The 18,078-nt window shown below is 44.7% G+C and overlaps 1 protein-coding gene across 1 annotated transcript in view; it reads left to right on the top strand.

Moving 5' to 3' along the window:
- Positions 1-1,587: 1,587 nt before the first annotated feature.
- FRS2 (fibroblast growth factor receptor substrate 2) overlaps positions 1,588-18,078 on the top strand; it is a 62,386-nt gene continuing 45,895 nt past the window's right edge. Inside the window, exon 1 of the mRNA XM_040344021.1 lies at positions 1,588-1,766. The gene's annotated coding sequence lies outside the window, so the exon portion shown is untranslated. The remainder of the gene's footprint in view (positions 1,767-18,078) is intronic.

Raw genomic sequence — 18,078 nt, 5'->3', positions numbered from 1 at the left:
TCTGCCCCCCCCCCCTTTTTGACAGGTACCTATCCCCACTTCTGAGAGATCTTGCCGCGGCGAGATCACTAAGAGAATTTGCCCCCTTCCTCCTTTCCCCGCCGCCGGACCATTCAGAAAGCTCAGTAGGGAACCGACAGTGAAGCCAAAAGGCTTCAATGCCAGTTTCCCATTACCACGAATGGCGGCAGCAGCACCTGAGAGCCGATGGAAACATTGGCTGGTGTACCAACAATTCTGGATTCCAAGACAGGTAAGTGTCCTAATATTAAAAGTCAGCAGCTACAGTATTTTATTTGCCGGGGGGGGGGGGGGGGCGGAACGCCGCTTTAAAGAGCAACAAGTAGTTGCTAACCATTTTTTTCATTATCCTGAGGACAATGAGGGATTCCCTTACTCTCTCACTTCCTGTTTTGGCTATGGGACAGGAAGTGAAATGAAATCTCTGCAATAGGGTGGCAAGAAAAATCCTGACACGGGTTATAACCCTTTCTTACTGCATCCAAGGTGAAAAATCAGGGTTTTGCCTTTAGTTCTGTCTTAGCCTAGGTTTACACAGCGCAATTACAGCGCCGGTTCACGCATCTTTCCCACAGGCAGTTCACACTGCCCTCTGCGAACTGCTGCCGGTGTCAATACATTGTAAATGACACCCCCAGATCGGTTCACAGATCGCAGTGTGAACTGTGAACTTGTACAGGAATCAGATGGCATGGGTGAGAACACCCTTGCGACCCAATTTCAGCACAGGGGAAAAAAAAAGTCCCTGCACCTTTCCTTATGGCGAACCTAATGTGGGTTCAGCCATACAACCGTATGGCTGAACTTTCATCCCACAGACATCGCATGTAATTGGCACCTGCGGTGTGGATGCGAATCACATGCGATATCTGAGATTGCATATGTGTGAATCCAGGCTTAAAGAGGAAGTAAACTTCCTCTGCTGACAGGTAAGCCTATAATAAGGCTTACCTACAGTTAGTGAAAATATCTCTCAAACGTACCGTTTAGGAGATATTTACATTACATACAGCCAGTGACATCACTGGTGCATACGCACTGAAGTATCGCCCATGGGTGCTGTTCCTTCCAAGACCTGCGCTGTGAACGGCGGCTCCCGTGCACATGTGCAGGAGTGACGTCATCGCAGCTCCAGCCACTCACAGTGTCGGAGCCCACGAACCCGGAAGTAACTCCGGGGAAGATGTCAGCCCTCTCAGCGGTGTGCGGGCGCCGCTGGAAGGCTTTGTATTTCCTAGTCGGTATTATTCGTATTCGTTAAGTATTTAATAATGAGTTAGTATGCGATGCATTCTAGCTTATTATACCTTTGTCTTAAAGTGTGTTTGTTTTTTCAGAGTTTGCAACCATTCAGAGGTTGGATAAAGGGCTTAGAGCAGTAAAACACGTATTGGGTTTTAATAGTATATGTATTTAGAGGTGTATGTATCAGACCAAAAAGAACAGAAGGATGTGTATTCTGAGGAAGCTCTCTACAGGGAACACACACCCCCACCTCCCCCTGCGCGTTCCAGCCGGTGACGTCAAGGAGGAATGAGGCGAATCGCTCGTACACCGCCCACCCACCGCTGGATAGAGCGCGCTCCCGCGCCGGTTCTTGTGTGACCCGGAAGTAGTAGCCTGTGGAATCTGCGCAGAGCGAGCAGCGTCGGCCCAGCTGGCGGCCTGGAGCCCGGGGAGAAAGTTACAGCCGGGAGTGGACCCTCCCGGGTTCCTGATGGAGAGTCCTGAGTGACCGGACAACGGTAAGAAGGCGAGGTTTTAGGCTTTGCAGTGCATGCGGATACTTTAATCTCCTCGGGCTGAGCTGTGGCGGGGAACATGGCTGCCCCGTTGTGTTGTCTCCTGGATGGGCAGAGTGCTGAGGCCTGTGAAGTGCCCCCTAATACCCTGGTGGGCTGTGTGTGGAGGCGGCTTCATCTCTTCCAAGGTTGTTCTGAACTTTTTGTTGTGTGTATGAAGCCTGAAGTCCGACCCTAATGTACGGACGAAATGTTTACACGGTATTGGCTTTATATAGGACCCGTTAGGGAGCTGCTTACTCCCCATCATATCACGGCTGCGCAATGTTTACTAGGTCAGGGCCTGCAGATGAGTGCCACCTAGTTGTGCCACCACACAAGGGCCATTTACCTCAATAGGAGTGATGCTGGTCTGCCTGGTACCTAGAAGACTGACAATACTATATACATTATACAAACGCTGCTCATCTACTTCCTTGGTAAAGAGGCCCTGTCACCATAGCACTTAGTGTAGCCCTATGTTATGTATCAGTCTGTCCTTTTTTTTGTTTCTCAGTCACCCCAATACTTCCAAGAGCGTTACCTACTTTCCTTCCCGAAGCTGCACCTTTCCCCCTTGCTGAATAGAAAGCCTTCCATCTAAGGCTGACCATACGCTATACAATCTGATTGTACTATCTATGTAGAGCAGGGCCCTGACTGATCGGTAATATTTTAATTGTTTTGGTTTGTCCTCAAACAACGTAATTTTGGAGAATCTAAAAGAGATTGTATAGTGTAGGGGTGTCCTTCAGATTTTAGGGGGAGGATGGACTGTGGCCAGTGTGAGTAGAAAATGTCAATGGAAGTAAACCATCGTGCACCATCGTTTGTCATTGTGGCCCCATTGTTGGCGTTATAGGGAGGAATTGTGCCCCATCATTGGTAGAAATTACGTCCGATTGTTGGCGTTATAGGGAGGAATTGTGACCCTGCAATGGAGCCAGTAGATGAAATGGATCCCCCCCCCGGCCACAGTTTGGAGACAACTGGTATAGTGTCAATGGAAGTAAACCATCGTTTGTCATTGTGGCCCCATTGTTGGCGTAATAGGGGGGAATTGTGCCCCATTATTGGTAGAAATTATGTCCGATTGTTGGCGTTATAGGGAGGAATTGTGACCCTGCAATGGAGCCAGTAGATGAAATGGATCCCCCCGGCCACAGTTTGGAGACAACTGGTATAGTGTATGGCCAGGTTAACCTACTCTGTGCAAACCTTGCATGATAGGATAGGAAACCAATTAATTCATGTATGTGAAGGCTGGCAGTCGCATGGCTAAATTAGAGGACTTGTTCACTTTTAAAGGAGAAGTCCAGCTTAAGCTTTTTAGGCTGGGCTTCTCCTATGGGTCATAGGAGTGCAATTAGTTTTGCACTCCTGTGACCTGTTTTCAGCGGAGAGCGGTCTGAAGTCTGCTCCCCAATGATGTCACTGGAATCAGTCCAGGCACTAAGGATGAGCTCCGGCGTGTTTGCACAGCCCACGTGCAGAGCCCACCAGGAAGTCGGCACCACGCTGCGCTAATCACAGGCAGACATTGTCCCGATGATCGGCTGCAGAGACCGGGAAATGTCTCCCTGCCTGTGAGTAGCGCAGCGCTGACATCCTGGCGGGCTCTGCACGTGGACTGTGCAAACACGCCGGAGCTCATCCTTACCAGGCACCATGTCATCCCGACTTCTGAAGTCTGGATCCACCAGGTGCCTGGACTGATGTCGTTCTCAGCGAGTCGCTGAGATGGCCGCTCCCCACCCCTCCACAGCTCAGTGCTCCAATAGCATGGAAGAGATGCTGACTGACAGGCAGCAGCTCTCTGCTTGGGAAGGTGAGGGAACAGATCCATTTGCGGTGTGCAGTGGCTCGGTTCTTAGTGAAGAGGCGGCGGTGGTGGACAGATGCAGCATTGGTCTGATGCTCTATCCACCGAGGTAAGTGCGAATAGGCAGTCAAAAAAACATTTCTTGAACAAGGACCTATTAGTCTCCACCCTCTCTCCTTTTTTAGCCCTCTAACCTAACCTATAACTCCCACAAATGGATGCTCTCCTGCATATTTTCAAAGCTGGCTGTGCCTGCACAGGGACTTCCACTGGACTTTGATAGGGCTGTACCTATAGAATCTCTAGTGTAAGGGTCCATTCAAATCAATGGGGATACACTGCAAAGGCACTGTCGGCAAATATTTTAAGCCATGGAGGGTAAGCACTGTATATGGTATATGAGCATCTTGGTTGGTGGGTTATATGTTGATTAGTTTATGGTTGTTGGACTAGGTTTAAAAAACAAGAGAACACAGTCTGACACTAAGAGATTTCTGGTTCAGTGATAGAACCAAGGGTTAATGTGCTTTTACAAGTGTCATAATATAGAGGTTGTATAAGAAGTCCCATGCTTTGCTGCTGTATGTCAACCAAGTAAGGTGTAAACCAAACAAATTATCAAATACAAAGCGCAGAGTCCCTGGGAAGGAATAATGAGAAGTTTGTTTAAATCCTCATCTAATGGCATTAATTGGCATAAAAAAAAAAAAAAAATTGGCATCAATAGGATTGTGTGTTAGGGAGTGGGATGACACATCAAATGAATATATAGTCCTATTGTCTGCAACTAATCATATGACTACAAAGCAGTCATATGTCCAAAAATTGTCCACTTTATTAAAAACTTTAAACCATAACATGAGCCATAGGCATAGCCTCATCCGAAGGCTCAATGTGTGATAAAACTTAGTATGACTTGGAAAAAGTGGACACGCCTCGAAACGCGTCACCCTGGAGACCAAAGATGCTTTCATTCACTTCTAGTGACGCGGCATTAGATGCCGCAAGTTCCGGTATGCAACTTCCAGTGACATGGTCCTGATAAGCACATTGGGTTTACAACCTCTTACCTGGTATTTTTCAGCCTCTTACCGGCAACTTCGGTCCCCACAGGAGCGGCGGCCCTGCAAGGGGCCCATCACTTTTTGCACCATCCACAAAGCTATAACACCCACCATGGGATTCTCATACTGAGTTCTCATTACACATTAAGCCCTTGGTTGAGGATATGCCTATGGCTCGTGTTGTGTGTGTTTTTTGTCCTTGTAGTGACATGATTGGTTTTGACCCTATGGACAATAGGACTATATATTGATATAGGTGACGTGTCATCCTAGTCCCTAGCACACAATCCTATTGATAACAATTCATGCCATTTGATGAGGATTTAAACAGGCCATATAGGGCTAGTTGGTGACACACCATCTACGTTTGGAACTACTCATTATTTCTTCCCAGGGACTCTGCATGCTCTATTTCAGGGATATGCAATTAGCGGACCTCCAGCTGTTGCAAAACTACAAGTCCCATCATGCCTCTGCCTTTGGGTGTCATTCTTGTGGCTGTCAGCGTCTTGCTATGCCTCATGGGACTTGTAGTTCTGCAACAGCTGGAGGTCCGCTAATTGCTTATCCCTGCTCTATTTGATGATACTGGGCTAGGTTTAAAGCAATCTTGCATTTGAATTCTTTTGGTATGCATCAAGTAGTTGTCTAAGGATGAAATCCCTAAAACTTGTTACATTAGCTGTACACTAAAATGATTAGTTCTAGTGTGTGGCAGGGGTCCGCTGTGCAGCAAGGTTGACAAACTGCTATGTTTTTTACATTGCAAGGCACTTTTTTTTTTTTCCATTTAACTTTGGAAGTGTACAAAGTTACAAATTCAGATCTCCACACAGCAGCAGCATACCCTGCTTTGTGGTGGCTTGCACGGCAGAAAAATGCAGCTCTCATCTTTCTAAGGTGACAGATCTAGTTTAAAGCAGAGTTCCAGCCTTTTTTCTCTGAAAAAACACCCTTTGCGATGGTTGCAGCTTATGTATTAAATTTAGTCTTCTTTTTTTGTTTTGTTATATTGGTAACTTGGTAGGGAAAAAATATAGCATATACAATTCCAATACAAGTCATATGGTAATTGAATGTTATTAAAAATGACCTTTCCTTTCCAACCTGCAGCCACTGTAATTTTCTGAGAATGCATTGCAATCTGGCTACCTGGGGTTGTTCTGTACACAGAATACATACTGACCACTCCCCAGAAACATGGTTTCCTGCTTGTGTGATTTGCTCACCAATTTTCTCACAAGTCTGCCTAAGATACAAGTCAGATTTCAGGCATCCCCTGCAACAAAAATAACATTTTCGATGAGACACTCCCATAAAGAACACGTCTAAATGGATGCAGGCCCAGCAGCTTTCCTTATTAGTTCCCTGCAGGTGCACACCTGATAGATAATTATGAAACCACTACCATTAGACTCACTCATCACTGAGGCTCAGAGGAACATACAGGGATTACTTCAGAATAACAAAAAGTAGGAGTCCGCAACAAAGGTTGTTACAATCCTTGCAATGTACATAGATCACCCAGAGGGGAGTGTTTTTTTTTTTTTTTTTTTTTTTTTTTCTCTCAACAAAAGTGGAGTTGCTCTTTAAGCAATGTACTCGCTGTCACCTCCGTAGCAAGTGCGCTCCCATCTTAATTGTGAGCATCTGAAGCGCAACCATAGCTCCTTCTGGGATACGGTGCTATCCGGCATGCATCTCCTGATCATGTGCAGATACTGTGATGCTAGGAGCGGAGGCTGCCACTAGGATTGATGACACTCATCTCCCAGGAGCCAATGGACAGTTGGATATGACGTACTTTGCCGCGGCGAGGTACAGCGGAAGTGGGCCTGATTAATGGGCAAAAAAGGTAATGTGCTTTGAAGAAAAACAGAAACATTCTGAACATTACTGGCACTGTAATCAGCAACGCTGAGAGCCGAACTTCAAAAATTGGGTGAACTCTGCTGTTAGGGGGAGGAGCTAACAGTGACACATCACTGATCACTGTTTCCGATCACAGGGAACAGTTGATCAGTGACATGTCACTAGGCAGAACAGGGGAATGCCTTGTTTACAAAGGCATTTCCCTGTTCTGCCTTTGCCGACCACAATTTGCGGGCTGCCCGGGAACATAGAGTTCCTGTGACCCGCGAGCGATCTCACGAGGCACACGGTGGGTGCGCACACCCGCACAAATTTGTGTCGACGTAAATGTGCATGCGAAGATCGCTATGTGGTTAAAGGGGTTGTAAACCCTTGAGTTTTTGCATAGGATTCATTAAGGTGAAAAAACACCTTGCTGTGCCTGGCCCCTCCGAGCCCCAAATTTCTGTGAGCGCAATCCCCCGTCACTTTCCCCATGTCTTGTCAGCACTTCATTGGATAGATTGATAACAGCACAGCCATTGGCTCCCGCTGCTGTCAATCAAATCCAATGACGCAGCCGCCTGGGGGGGCCCGAGTCATACACTTGGCGGCTATGTACACCGAGTGTATGACACGGGAGCGCGCCTGCAAGGTAACCCCCTCGGGAGAAAGCTTCCCGGAGGTGGTAAGCTATTGTGGGGAGGAGCTGAGAAAGCTGACGTGGGACCCCAGAAGAGGACGATCGGGGCCACTCTGCAAAACGAACTGCACAGTGGAGGGAAGTATGACATGTTTGTTATTTAAAAAAATAAATAAAATTAACCTTATTACCACTTTAAGAACAATTGCCTGAAATGATATGGTCTGTGGCCAACATGAGTCTTTGCAATATGGTGAACTGTAAGTTGTGGGTTTTATAGTTGAAGGTTGATGCAAGACTTTCCAAATAATTTTCCTTTGTACATAATTTGTGATTTATGTTAATGACACTGGTTATGTGTATTTGATAGCAGAGCTGATAGAAGTCCCCTAGCATCTGGGATGTCTTGCACATGATTCTGATCTACTTGTCGGACAGGCACCCTGTGGGACTCGGCTTCTTCTGTCCTTTTGCAGCACAGTGTTGCACATAATTTTCCTAATGACATGACTTTTCCTAATCACATGACGAAGGATTCAGGGGAAGTCAGGTCCTGTTTCCTAGCTGTGTGGCAGGTGGCCCATCTGACATGTACAGTGGAAGAGCTTTGTCTGTTTTTATACAATAAACCTGCATGGCTGGTCCGTATTTTGGTATTTTCTAAATTAAAAGGATATCTATACCCAAGAAGAAAATGTTTATATTTTGCAGTTTACCAGTCCTTTGATGTGGCAGTTGCTTTTGTTTTTGTTTTTCAGGCTACGAACATTTTCAGTGTGAAAACGAGCCTGAAAAAACGACTGCAGTATTTAGCATTTTCTTTTTTGGGATTAGATGAGTGTTTTTCAAAAACCATCCATAAGAGCCCATTTACATGTGTGTGTTAGCTTGTGGACACGGTTATGGTTTAGAGTATGTATAATGGGCCGTACACACAATCTAATATCTCAAATGGAGAGGTTACTAATGTTATGAAAATTTTCGACCATAAAAAATCTGAAGTGATGTCATGAATTTGTATTGTGTTTTCGGATGACGGCTGTACCGATAAAATGAAAATCGTATGATCTTCTATCATATGAGAAATGGGTTTGCGATTGTCTGATCGGATGTCGTGATCGGCTCTTGAAAGCTATGTACTTCCGATAATCCGATTATCGATTCAAAAGCGGTATTTTTTTTTGTCAGATTTTCGCATTGTGTGTTCGGCCATAATGTGTGAATTTAGGGCAGCCCTATGGTAAGCTGCGTTTATGAATCGTAAACTTTTGACTGAAAACTTTGTAGGCTTGCTGCCACAAATAAGGAACATTGAGTGTATATCGGGCTTCTGGCTCGCAGGGTCACAATGACCAATAATCTCAGGAAATGGATAACCCAGCCCCCTCATTATAAGGGCTCATTCACGCTGCCAAAAAACACTGCGCTTGGATGCGACAGCGTATAGTTTTATGTGCATGTAAATAGCAGTATAGTAATCTATGAGCCGATACACACAGCTGTGTCTACATGCTTAAACGTACATAGACTGGTACATGTGTAGTCATTTATTGGAATGAAAAAAACTCTATGCATCTAAACGTGAATACTTTAGGCACCACTTGCGTTCCATGCAGAAAAATATGCATATGTCCAAAATCCAAAAATGTCCAATAAGACCCCTCTCCTCCAGGCTTACAAGCATGAAATCGGTGAAAAAAAAATCACCGATCACATGCCGACAGCCGCGATTGCGGCTTTGTTTACTTCCGGGTACCGGGCGTGACGTCATAATGTCGCGCCTGGGCCTCCGACGGTCATAGAGATGACTGGTGACCAGTCATCTCTGTGCGTTGCAGCACTGCCGACTGATTCGCTCTCCGGGCCCCCGATGGCACGGGAGAGCCCGGAGAAGCACCAGATGGCAGCGGGAGGGGGAGGACGTCCCCTCCTGCTGCCTATAAGAACCATCAAGCGGTGGGATCGCCGCTTTGATCGTTCTTATCGTGCGCAGAATCGGCGGCTGATATCTGAATGATGCCTGTAGCTGCAGGCATCATTCAGATATCACCGCACAAAGCCGAGGACGTCCCAGGAACGTCCTCGGTCGTCAAGAGGTTAAATGTATTAAAACAATGGTTATACTCACAAAATGAGTTGTAAAACGTGCTTTAACAAACAATACAGCTGGTACACAGCAACGCCAGAAGAACACAGTGACAATACGGATCGAGTTGTATCTGACTTGTGGTATGGTGGACGCGTTTCAGGGGTGTACCCCTTTCCTCAGAGCCTTGGTGGTCTGTAGTCAGCCATACCACCGGTCAGATACAACTCGATCCGTATTGTCACCGTGTTCTTCTGGCGTTGCTGCGTATCAGCTGTATTGTTTGTTAAAGCACGTTTTCTAACTAATTTTGGGAGTATAACCATTTGTTTTGATACATTTAAGAATTTTAATTCCCATAAATGTTTGAGAATGTTTCAGAAAAAAACTGGTACAGAGCTCATATTCATTTGAAAAGTTTGAAGGCATACATATATTGAAACATTTTGTTTTCATCATCTGCAATATACATTTGAGTGTCACTTGGTCTTGAGTTCTGTGAATCATGTAATGCAAAGTAATTGTCAGGTCTCGATTGTATCCGTTTTCAACTGCATATAGAGGTTACCCTAATGCTTGCTTTCTGCAATAAGGCATGATGTTTTGGGATGCGTACCTTGTTTATTCAAGGTATTTTTCTTTATTATAAAGTAGGCGATTAGCTGTGATAGGTGGAGGAGCTGTGGTAAACTGTCAGGTTTTTATTGCCTAAACTTATCAGCCTGTTCTGTTTTGGTCCTTCGTACGCTTCCTGTTGTGGGTGCATGGCCTGCACAGATGCTAGGTACCGTATTTATCAGGGTATTGCGCGCTCCGGCGTATAGCGCGCACCCCTAAAGTGGACCCGCATTCCTGTAAAAAAAAAATATTTTAGTACTTACAGTTTTGGTGTCTTGCGTGGCGTCCATCGGCGGCCTCGTCGGGTCCGTCTGCGGCTTCGGTGGTGTCCTTCTGCGGTGTCCTCCCCGTTCGATCCCCGTGCCGAGTTTGAACTACTGCGCCGGCATATACCGCGTTCACGTCCTATGCGTCCTGTACGTCCAGGACGTGACTGCGAGAGAACCCGAGCCTGCCCGACTATACACGAGTGTACTGCGCTCAGGGTATGCCGGCGCATTAGTTCAAACTCGGCGCGGGCATCGAGCACCCACGATTTTGCCCTGAATTTCAGGGCAAAAAAGTGCGTGGTATACGCTGATAAATACGGTATTTCAAAATGTCAGACGGCCAAGATTCCAGGTAATATAAGATCGCTGTTGGACAACAGTGATGCATGGTGTCTAATGCCTGGTACACACGGTCAGTTTTTATTTCCGTTCAACCCAGCTGGCTGAATGAAAAGAAACAGAGGAGCTCACTAAACTAACTATGCAATGCCAGTACAGTGATCTCCCTGCTGAGCTATTGTTTTCAGGGGACGACCCCCCCACCACCACCAGGACACACTGGTCAGCACTCACAGCCATTGGCTGCCATCGCTGTCGGTCGTGGGTTAGCTGCTGGTTTTCCAGCATGCCCGTTTTGACAGAAACCGGACAGGTTGGTGTACATACTAGCTGTATGTCAGCTGATTTCTGTTCAACCATCCCATACTGGCTGCTATTCAGCCAGAGGTGTGTACACCAGCCTTAACACATATATCTTCAGTAAGCATTGATATCGTGTTGTCTGGAGTGCTGGCTATTTACTATTACTAATGCTACACTATACGAAAAATTGGCCGAACCAATTTTCGAAAAATGAACATTCAGCCGTGAGCACAAACTATGGTGCCATCATGTAATGACCGATAAATCGTTTGGTAAATTTTGGCTTGTGTGTTTTTTTTTATTTTATTTTTTTTTTACTAGTGCAGGCAGTTCGGACGGGAAACGCATTAACCTTTCAATTTTTCGTTCGTTCTGCAGAAAATTTCCAAACTTGTCCTTCGTTTTTTCGGCTCCAAATACATCCCAACGATTATCGATTTTGTGCCCATTAACTGTTTGAAAAACGAACGAACTGTCTAAATGACTGAATTTGGGCCTATTTTCGTATAGTGTATGGCCAGCATAAGTTTCATTGCTGTCTGTGTCCCTAACACAGATAAAAAAACCTTTCTAGTACAGGAAGTGTGTCCTAGAAATGTAGACTGGGTTGCATTACTAAAACTGGACAGTGCAAACTCTGATGCAGCTGTGCATGGTAGCCAATCGGCTTCCAACATCTGCTTGTTCAATTAAGCTTTGACAAAAAAAAAAAAAAACCTGGAAGCTGATTGGTTTCCATGCAGAGCTGCACCATATATTGCACTCTCCAGTTTTAGTAAACCAACCCCTGTGTTTTTCCGTCCTTCCTGACCTGAAACAAGTTTGGAGCTCAGCAGTTCTGATCTCACTCTTGTAGATCTACATGCTTGTTCCACATAAGCTAATCAACGGAATCAAACCAGAGAGGTCCTCACTTGGGTCCCAGTCACACTTCTCTGTTGCTGTGGATTGCATTGACGCGTGTGCATTAATGGGTTGTCATGCATTAACATGCTTGGGATTAAGATAGCCTATTTGTTTGGAATGAGCTGCTAACGCATTGGGTACCGTACTAAAGTATGTGCAGCACACCACAGTGCATAGTAACGTGGTACTGTGTATTGAGCTGCGCTGCAGTTGGAGCTGTGTTGCTTTAGCGTATTGGGGTGCCATTCAAAATGAAGGACCCCTCAATGCATGTACATTACAGTAGTGCACCCAATTGCCATGGTATGTACTCGGCTTTTAAAGAATAAACTGAGCCGCCTTTGAGGATGCTATACTCTAATGCTGCGGTTGTCCATATTGGCAATACATATTATTTCTGGTATCTTTTAGCTCTTCAGTCTAATGGATGCACATGCATTTATTTGATCTGCTTCAGTTTGCATTTATTTCTATTTGCTGCGAGTAGGATCCATCATACAAATGTAGGAATTTGCATGTCATTTATCTACAGCATTCAATATAAGATTTGGTAAACTCTAGTTGCAGCTCAGTCGTATCCGTTCATTGAGGTGAATGAGACTCGGCATGAAATGATGGTTGCAGTGAAAAGTACTTTGGACACAGACCCATATTAACATGGCACACGACTTCATAAGCTTCATGCACTGTTCAAAATTCACACATTGGTGAAGATCACTGAGATTATTCAGGGGGCTCCAACTCATTAAAGGGCCATTTTTAAATTTGTTTTGCACAGAGTATAGCTTGCATCAGAAAAATGTTCATCTCTATTCAAAAAATGCACATTATGTGTAAGGTTGTGCAAATTGCAGGGTGGACATATATGTATATAATATACATACAAACTCATAAATGCACACAACTAAAGTCCTATTTACAACAATGAAAACCAATTCATGTGCAATCTGTAAATGTTTGCGCTAGACTTATTTCTGTTGAGCTTTCTGGGCTTTTCTAATATACAAACACTGAAAATAAAACAGTCAAAAAGGTTGAGCATTTGCCCAGACAAACTATTCTTATACTTATGTGAATTAAAAGGTTCATGGTTGTGCATTGGAGACATGATTGAGTTCACGTGAAACTGCCTGCAAAATGTTTTGATGGAATCTGCTATAATTATGAGTGGAAGAATGGAAAAACTGTTGCGCCAATCCTACAATAAAAATGTGTGAGCTGCCAAACACTACAAACAGACTAATATTTGTGAAAGTGAAAAAATATATAAAGTGTGGTGCTATTGCTGTCACTTGGAGATATGTATATACCTTCTCTATGACGGTATTCAGAACCTCCGTAAGGGGTGACCCTTCAGAGGAAATATGTGACATTGAAACACAAATGTATCTAAATGGTGAACAAATGCAATGATTTTCACCAGTGCATCTAAGACTTCCGTGATGTTAACCAATATTCAAAAATAAATGTGAATAGATATAAACGGCACAGATTTGAGATATATATATATATATATATATATATATATATATATATATATATATATATATATATATATATATATATATCTATATATATCTATATCTATCATACACACACCCCCTGCAAAGAAAAGTGTAACCTCAAAAATGCAGTGTAAGTGAAAATATATAGTGATATAGAAAAACATAAACTCCAATCCCAAAAAACAAAATATGGACCATCAAACAGCTGTTCTAAATAAAAAGTCCACAGTTTCAAAACTTTGAAAAAGATTTCATCTTGATTTCATTAAAAGATTCATAAGGGAGCATAGATGATCCAGTAATCCTATGAAACGTGTAAAATGACCACCAAACACCCGGGAGTGCCTTCACCATCAATATGGGGGGAAAGGACGGGTACTCTTACCAAACGGTGTGGATCTCGCTCACCATATGGTGGCGGATCTTATGAGCATCAGAGACTGGATGGATCACCAGGACTTCTTGTACACACTTTCAATTCCTCCTTGGTATATTGTGTAATCTTGTATATATTCCAGAGTGGGAAGAAATGAAGACAGTCCTTGCTCGACTCACCCAAACATGATGTATAGTGGAGACAGGGGATGGTTCCTCATAGCATAAAAAGTATTAAAAATGTATTCTAATAAAAACTTTCTTACAGCCACATGCAGTCCACCTATAAAACAATGCCAAAAAATGTCCACAAAAAAGACCAAAAAATACACACAAATTTCAAAGGAAAAAACATGTAATGCTTGCTAAGAAAAAATCCCAGAAGGATCAGATTTGCAATTTTAGCAAAAGCGCAGTTGTGGGGTGGCTGTAGCCACTATACTATACCCTACGCGTTTCGTCTGAAACTACTTCAACTAGGGTGTACATCTGCTCCCCCCATCCCTCTGTGCTTAAAAAAAAGACCCACATTTACCTTGAGAGAGCCATGTCTGTGCGCACCCACTTCCGGGTTCTGGCGTGCGTTCCAAATGTGCGGACATAGTGACGTAATAATGTCCCAGCGTCGCCCGTATGTGTTCTAGACCTCTCTCTGAGAAAAAAACACTTCCGTTCTGATACCATCAGAAAAAGAGGAAAAACAACAAAAAAACTCAGGGAACCCAACAAAATGTATCTTGTATTCCCCAGATCGTCTATCTCCCCGGGTTTAAGCGTAAAAAGTCAGGAGAATTTTCTACCCCAGCCCCTCCGACGCCAGGTAAAACATAATGCTTCACCCGTACTACGTCAGTGGGAACCCGGAAGTACTTCTCCAGGTTGCGTCAATGGTTTTGGAGATATGTATATACCTTCTGGTCTTGAACATATCCAAGGTGATCTATGATCCAAGATGGACGTATCTAGGATGGTTTATGTAATTGGAAAAAAACATGAAGAAACCCAACTGAAATGGTCCATGGGAAAAAATTAAAATAAGAATTAAAAAAAATAATACATATACCTGTCCCAGGATCTAGCGATGTCCTCACTCTGCTCTTTGCTGGTCTTAACTGTGGGCAGCCGGCTGCACGTGCGTGAGCTGCATTTTGTGAATGGTCCTGCAGTCTCCTGGGACCTGTGATGTATCCCAAGAGGCTGTGGGGGGAGCGAAGGGACAAACTTCTGCTTAGATCACTGCAGCAGTCTTTTACTATTTGCTATAGTAAATATTAGGGTTGTCCCGATACCACTTTTTTAGGACCGAGTACAAGCACCGATACTTTTTTTCATGTACTCGCCGATACCGAATACGATACTTTTTTTAACTGCTTGCCGACCAGCCGCCGCAGTTATCCCCGCCCCTAGTGATAACCCCTTCCCTGCCAGTGGCATTTTTATAGTAATCCAATGCATTTTTATAGCACTGATCGCTATAAAAACGCCAATGGTCCCAAAAATGTGTCAAAAGTGTCCGAAGTGTCCGCCATAATGTCGCAGTACCGAAAAAAAAATCGCAGATCGCTACCATTACTAGTAATAATTTTTTTTTATAAAAATGCCATAAAACTACCCCCTATTTTGTAAACGCTATAACTTTTGCGCAAACCAATCAATAAACGTTTATTGCAATTATTTTTTTTTTTTTTTACAAAAAATATGTAGAAGAATACGTATTGGCCTAAACTGAGGAAAAAAATAATTTTCTTTTTAATATATTTTTGGGGGATATTTATTATAGCAAAAAGTAAAAAATATTCATTTTTTTTTTTAAATTGTCGCTCTATTTTTGTTTATAGCGCAAAAACTAAAAACCGCAGAGGTGATCAAATACCACCAAACGAAAGCTCTATTTGTGAAAAAAAAAGGATGCCAATTTTGTTTGGGAGCCACGTCGCATGACCGCGCAATTGTCAGTTAAAGCGACGCAGTGCCGAATCGCAAAAAGTGCTCTGGTATTTGACCAGCAATATGGTCCGGGGGTTAAGTGGTTAAAATGTGTCCCCCCACAAATGCAGCCGTGTCCCCCACAAATGCAGCCGTGTCCCCCACAAATGCAGCCGTGTCCCCCACAAATGCAGCCGTGTCCCCCACAAATGCAGCCGTGTCCCCCACAAATGCAGCCGTGTCCCCCACAGAGAAAGCCAAGCCCTCTTCCCTCCCCCCCCCCCCGCCGCTGTTGCCTAGTTGATCAGCGCAGGGAACATTACAGCTTTCATTTGAATAGCTGTGTGTTCCCCCGCCGCGCCTCGTCATATATAGCCCCTCCCCCTTGTCCGGGCACTTTGATAGACAGATCACCCATCCAATCCTAGGATGGGTGATCTGTCTATCAAAGTGCCTGGACAAGGGGGAGAGGCTATATATGACGAGGCACGGCGGGGGAACATAGCTATTCAAATGAAAGTTGTATTGTTCCCCGCGCTGATCAACTAGGCGGCGGGGGGGGGGGGTCTTGGCTTTCTCTTTGAGGACTGCTCTGCTCTGCTTGCCGCCCCCTTTCCGCCCGCTCTCTCTCTGAAAAAAATAAGTAAGTATCGGGTGAAGCATCGGGAGCATTTGCGCGAGTACAAGTACTCGTGCAAATGCTCAGTATCGATACCGATACTAGTATCGGTATCGGGACATACCCTCTGGTGGCTCTCCTGCGTGAAGCCGTATATGTATGGAATTTCGCCCAGGAGAGCCATTCTGCCGCAGTATATCTGCGTGGGCCGGTCGGGAATTGGTTAATTGTGCCAAATGCCTTTGGTGTATCGGCGCTCAGCTGGCCTCCTGTTGCTCGCCTCCTCTTCTCCCAGCTGTCAGCGGTGGAATCTTGCGGGGGGCCCCCCCTTTAGTGTTTGGAGCTGGTAAGAGAGATCTGGCGGGTCACGTAAGTGCCCAGCGGTGCTATTAGAAGGTATTTGGCACAATTGGATTACAGAAACATGCACAGTTTGCATTATATAATGCTGTAATAGTGGATTCTGGCATTTTAGAATCCCTTTTACTTGGTTCCACTGGGGATTCCTGACAGGCAGGGAGGGAGAAGGGGGAGAGAAGACGGCACATGGCATAAGACCTACCCCCAAAAATAAGCCCTACTCACTGTGTCTCTTGTTAACAAAATGTTATATAAGACCCAGGCTTCTTTTCATGGAAACATGGTATGTTAACTTGGGAGCAGTGGTTGCACGTACATGGGGATGCACACTTGTGCGTCACCGTGTTGGCAAATGCGGCCTTCCCATGGGCATATGCTTAAACTGGTATTAAAAGGGGGGGGGGGGGGGTCTGTACACTTTCTGTGGAACTGTAATGTAACTGAATGTTATTAAAGCAAGACTTGCAAATGAATTTTTCCCCACCAAAGTGAAGTTGCCCTTTAATGTGTTCTATTGTTTTCTTCCCCCCCCCCACTTTAAAAATCAGAGTGCTGAAGTTTTTTTTTTTTTTTTCATTATAAAGGATTCTCCTTACAACAACAATGTGTTTAGGGCCAGTTCACACCAGAACACGATGCAGGAAACCTGCTTTTTATGTTCTTTCTTCATACCGCATTCAAAATAAACTGGGTGTCAATATTAAGTTAGACATCCCAAACGAAGGTCGCAAATGTACTTATAGTGCGTATGTCTGCACTGGAGTGCGTGGTACAGAAGTACCGCTCGATGCAGCCGTCGTGATTTTTCAAAAGTAGTGTATGTGGTGTTCAAAATGAACGGGCTGAAATCGCATCACACAGGAACGCAGGGCTTGCTCCTGTGCGATTTCCAACGTGAACCCCTTATGCCGCGTACACATGATCGGAAATTTCCGACAAGAAAAGTCTGATGTGAGCTTTTGGATGGAAATTTCGACCGTGTATGCTCCATCGGACTTTTGCTGTCGGAATTTCAGCCAACAAAAGATTGAGAGCTGGTTCTCTATTTTTCCGATGGAAAAAGTTCCTATTAGAAAATCCGCTTGTCTGTATGCAATTCCGATGCGCAAAAAAATACGCATGCTCAGAATCGAGCAGAAGAGCTGAACTGCCTATTGAACTCCATTGATCTCGGCTCGTTGTACGTCACCACGTTCTTGACGGTCGGAATTTCCGTCAAGATTTCTGTGACCGCGTGTCACGGTTTTCTTGTTGGAATTTCCGATCGTGTGTACGCGGCATTACTGTTTAAGGCTGGTGGCAAGCCGCTGCCTTGGCCTCCTTAGCAGTATTCCTGGGTCTGGTTCGGGGTGAATTTTACATACCAAAAGCTGTATCCCCGAGCCAGACTTGGGATTGCATTGCAGGATACAGGGAGACGTACTTACCTTGTCCCTGGTTCATGCGATGTGTCCGAGCTCCTCCGCTGTGTTTCCTCGCTTGATTCACAGTGCCGAGGCTCCGTTCCCTGCGACATTGCGACACACGGCGACAAAGTTTGCCGCCAAATTCAAAAAGTGAAACACTATATGCATATAGTATACTGTAATC

This window comes from Rana temporaria, chromosome 3, assembly GCF_905171775.1.
Source record: "Rana temporaria chromosome 3, aRanTem1.1, whole genome shotgun sequence".
Taxonomy (NCBI): Eukaryota; Metazoa; Chordata; class Amphibia; order Anura; family Ranidae; genus Rana; species Rana temporaria.
This window is presented reverse-complemented; position numbering and strand designations above follow the sequence as displayed.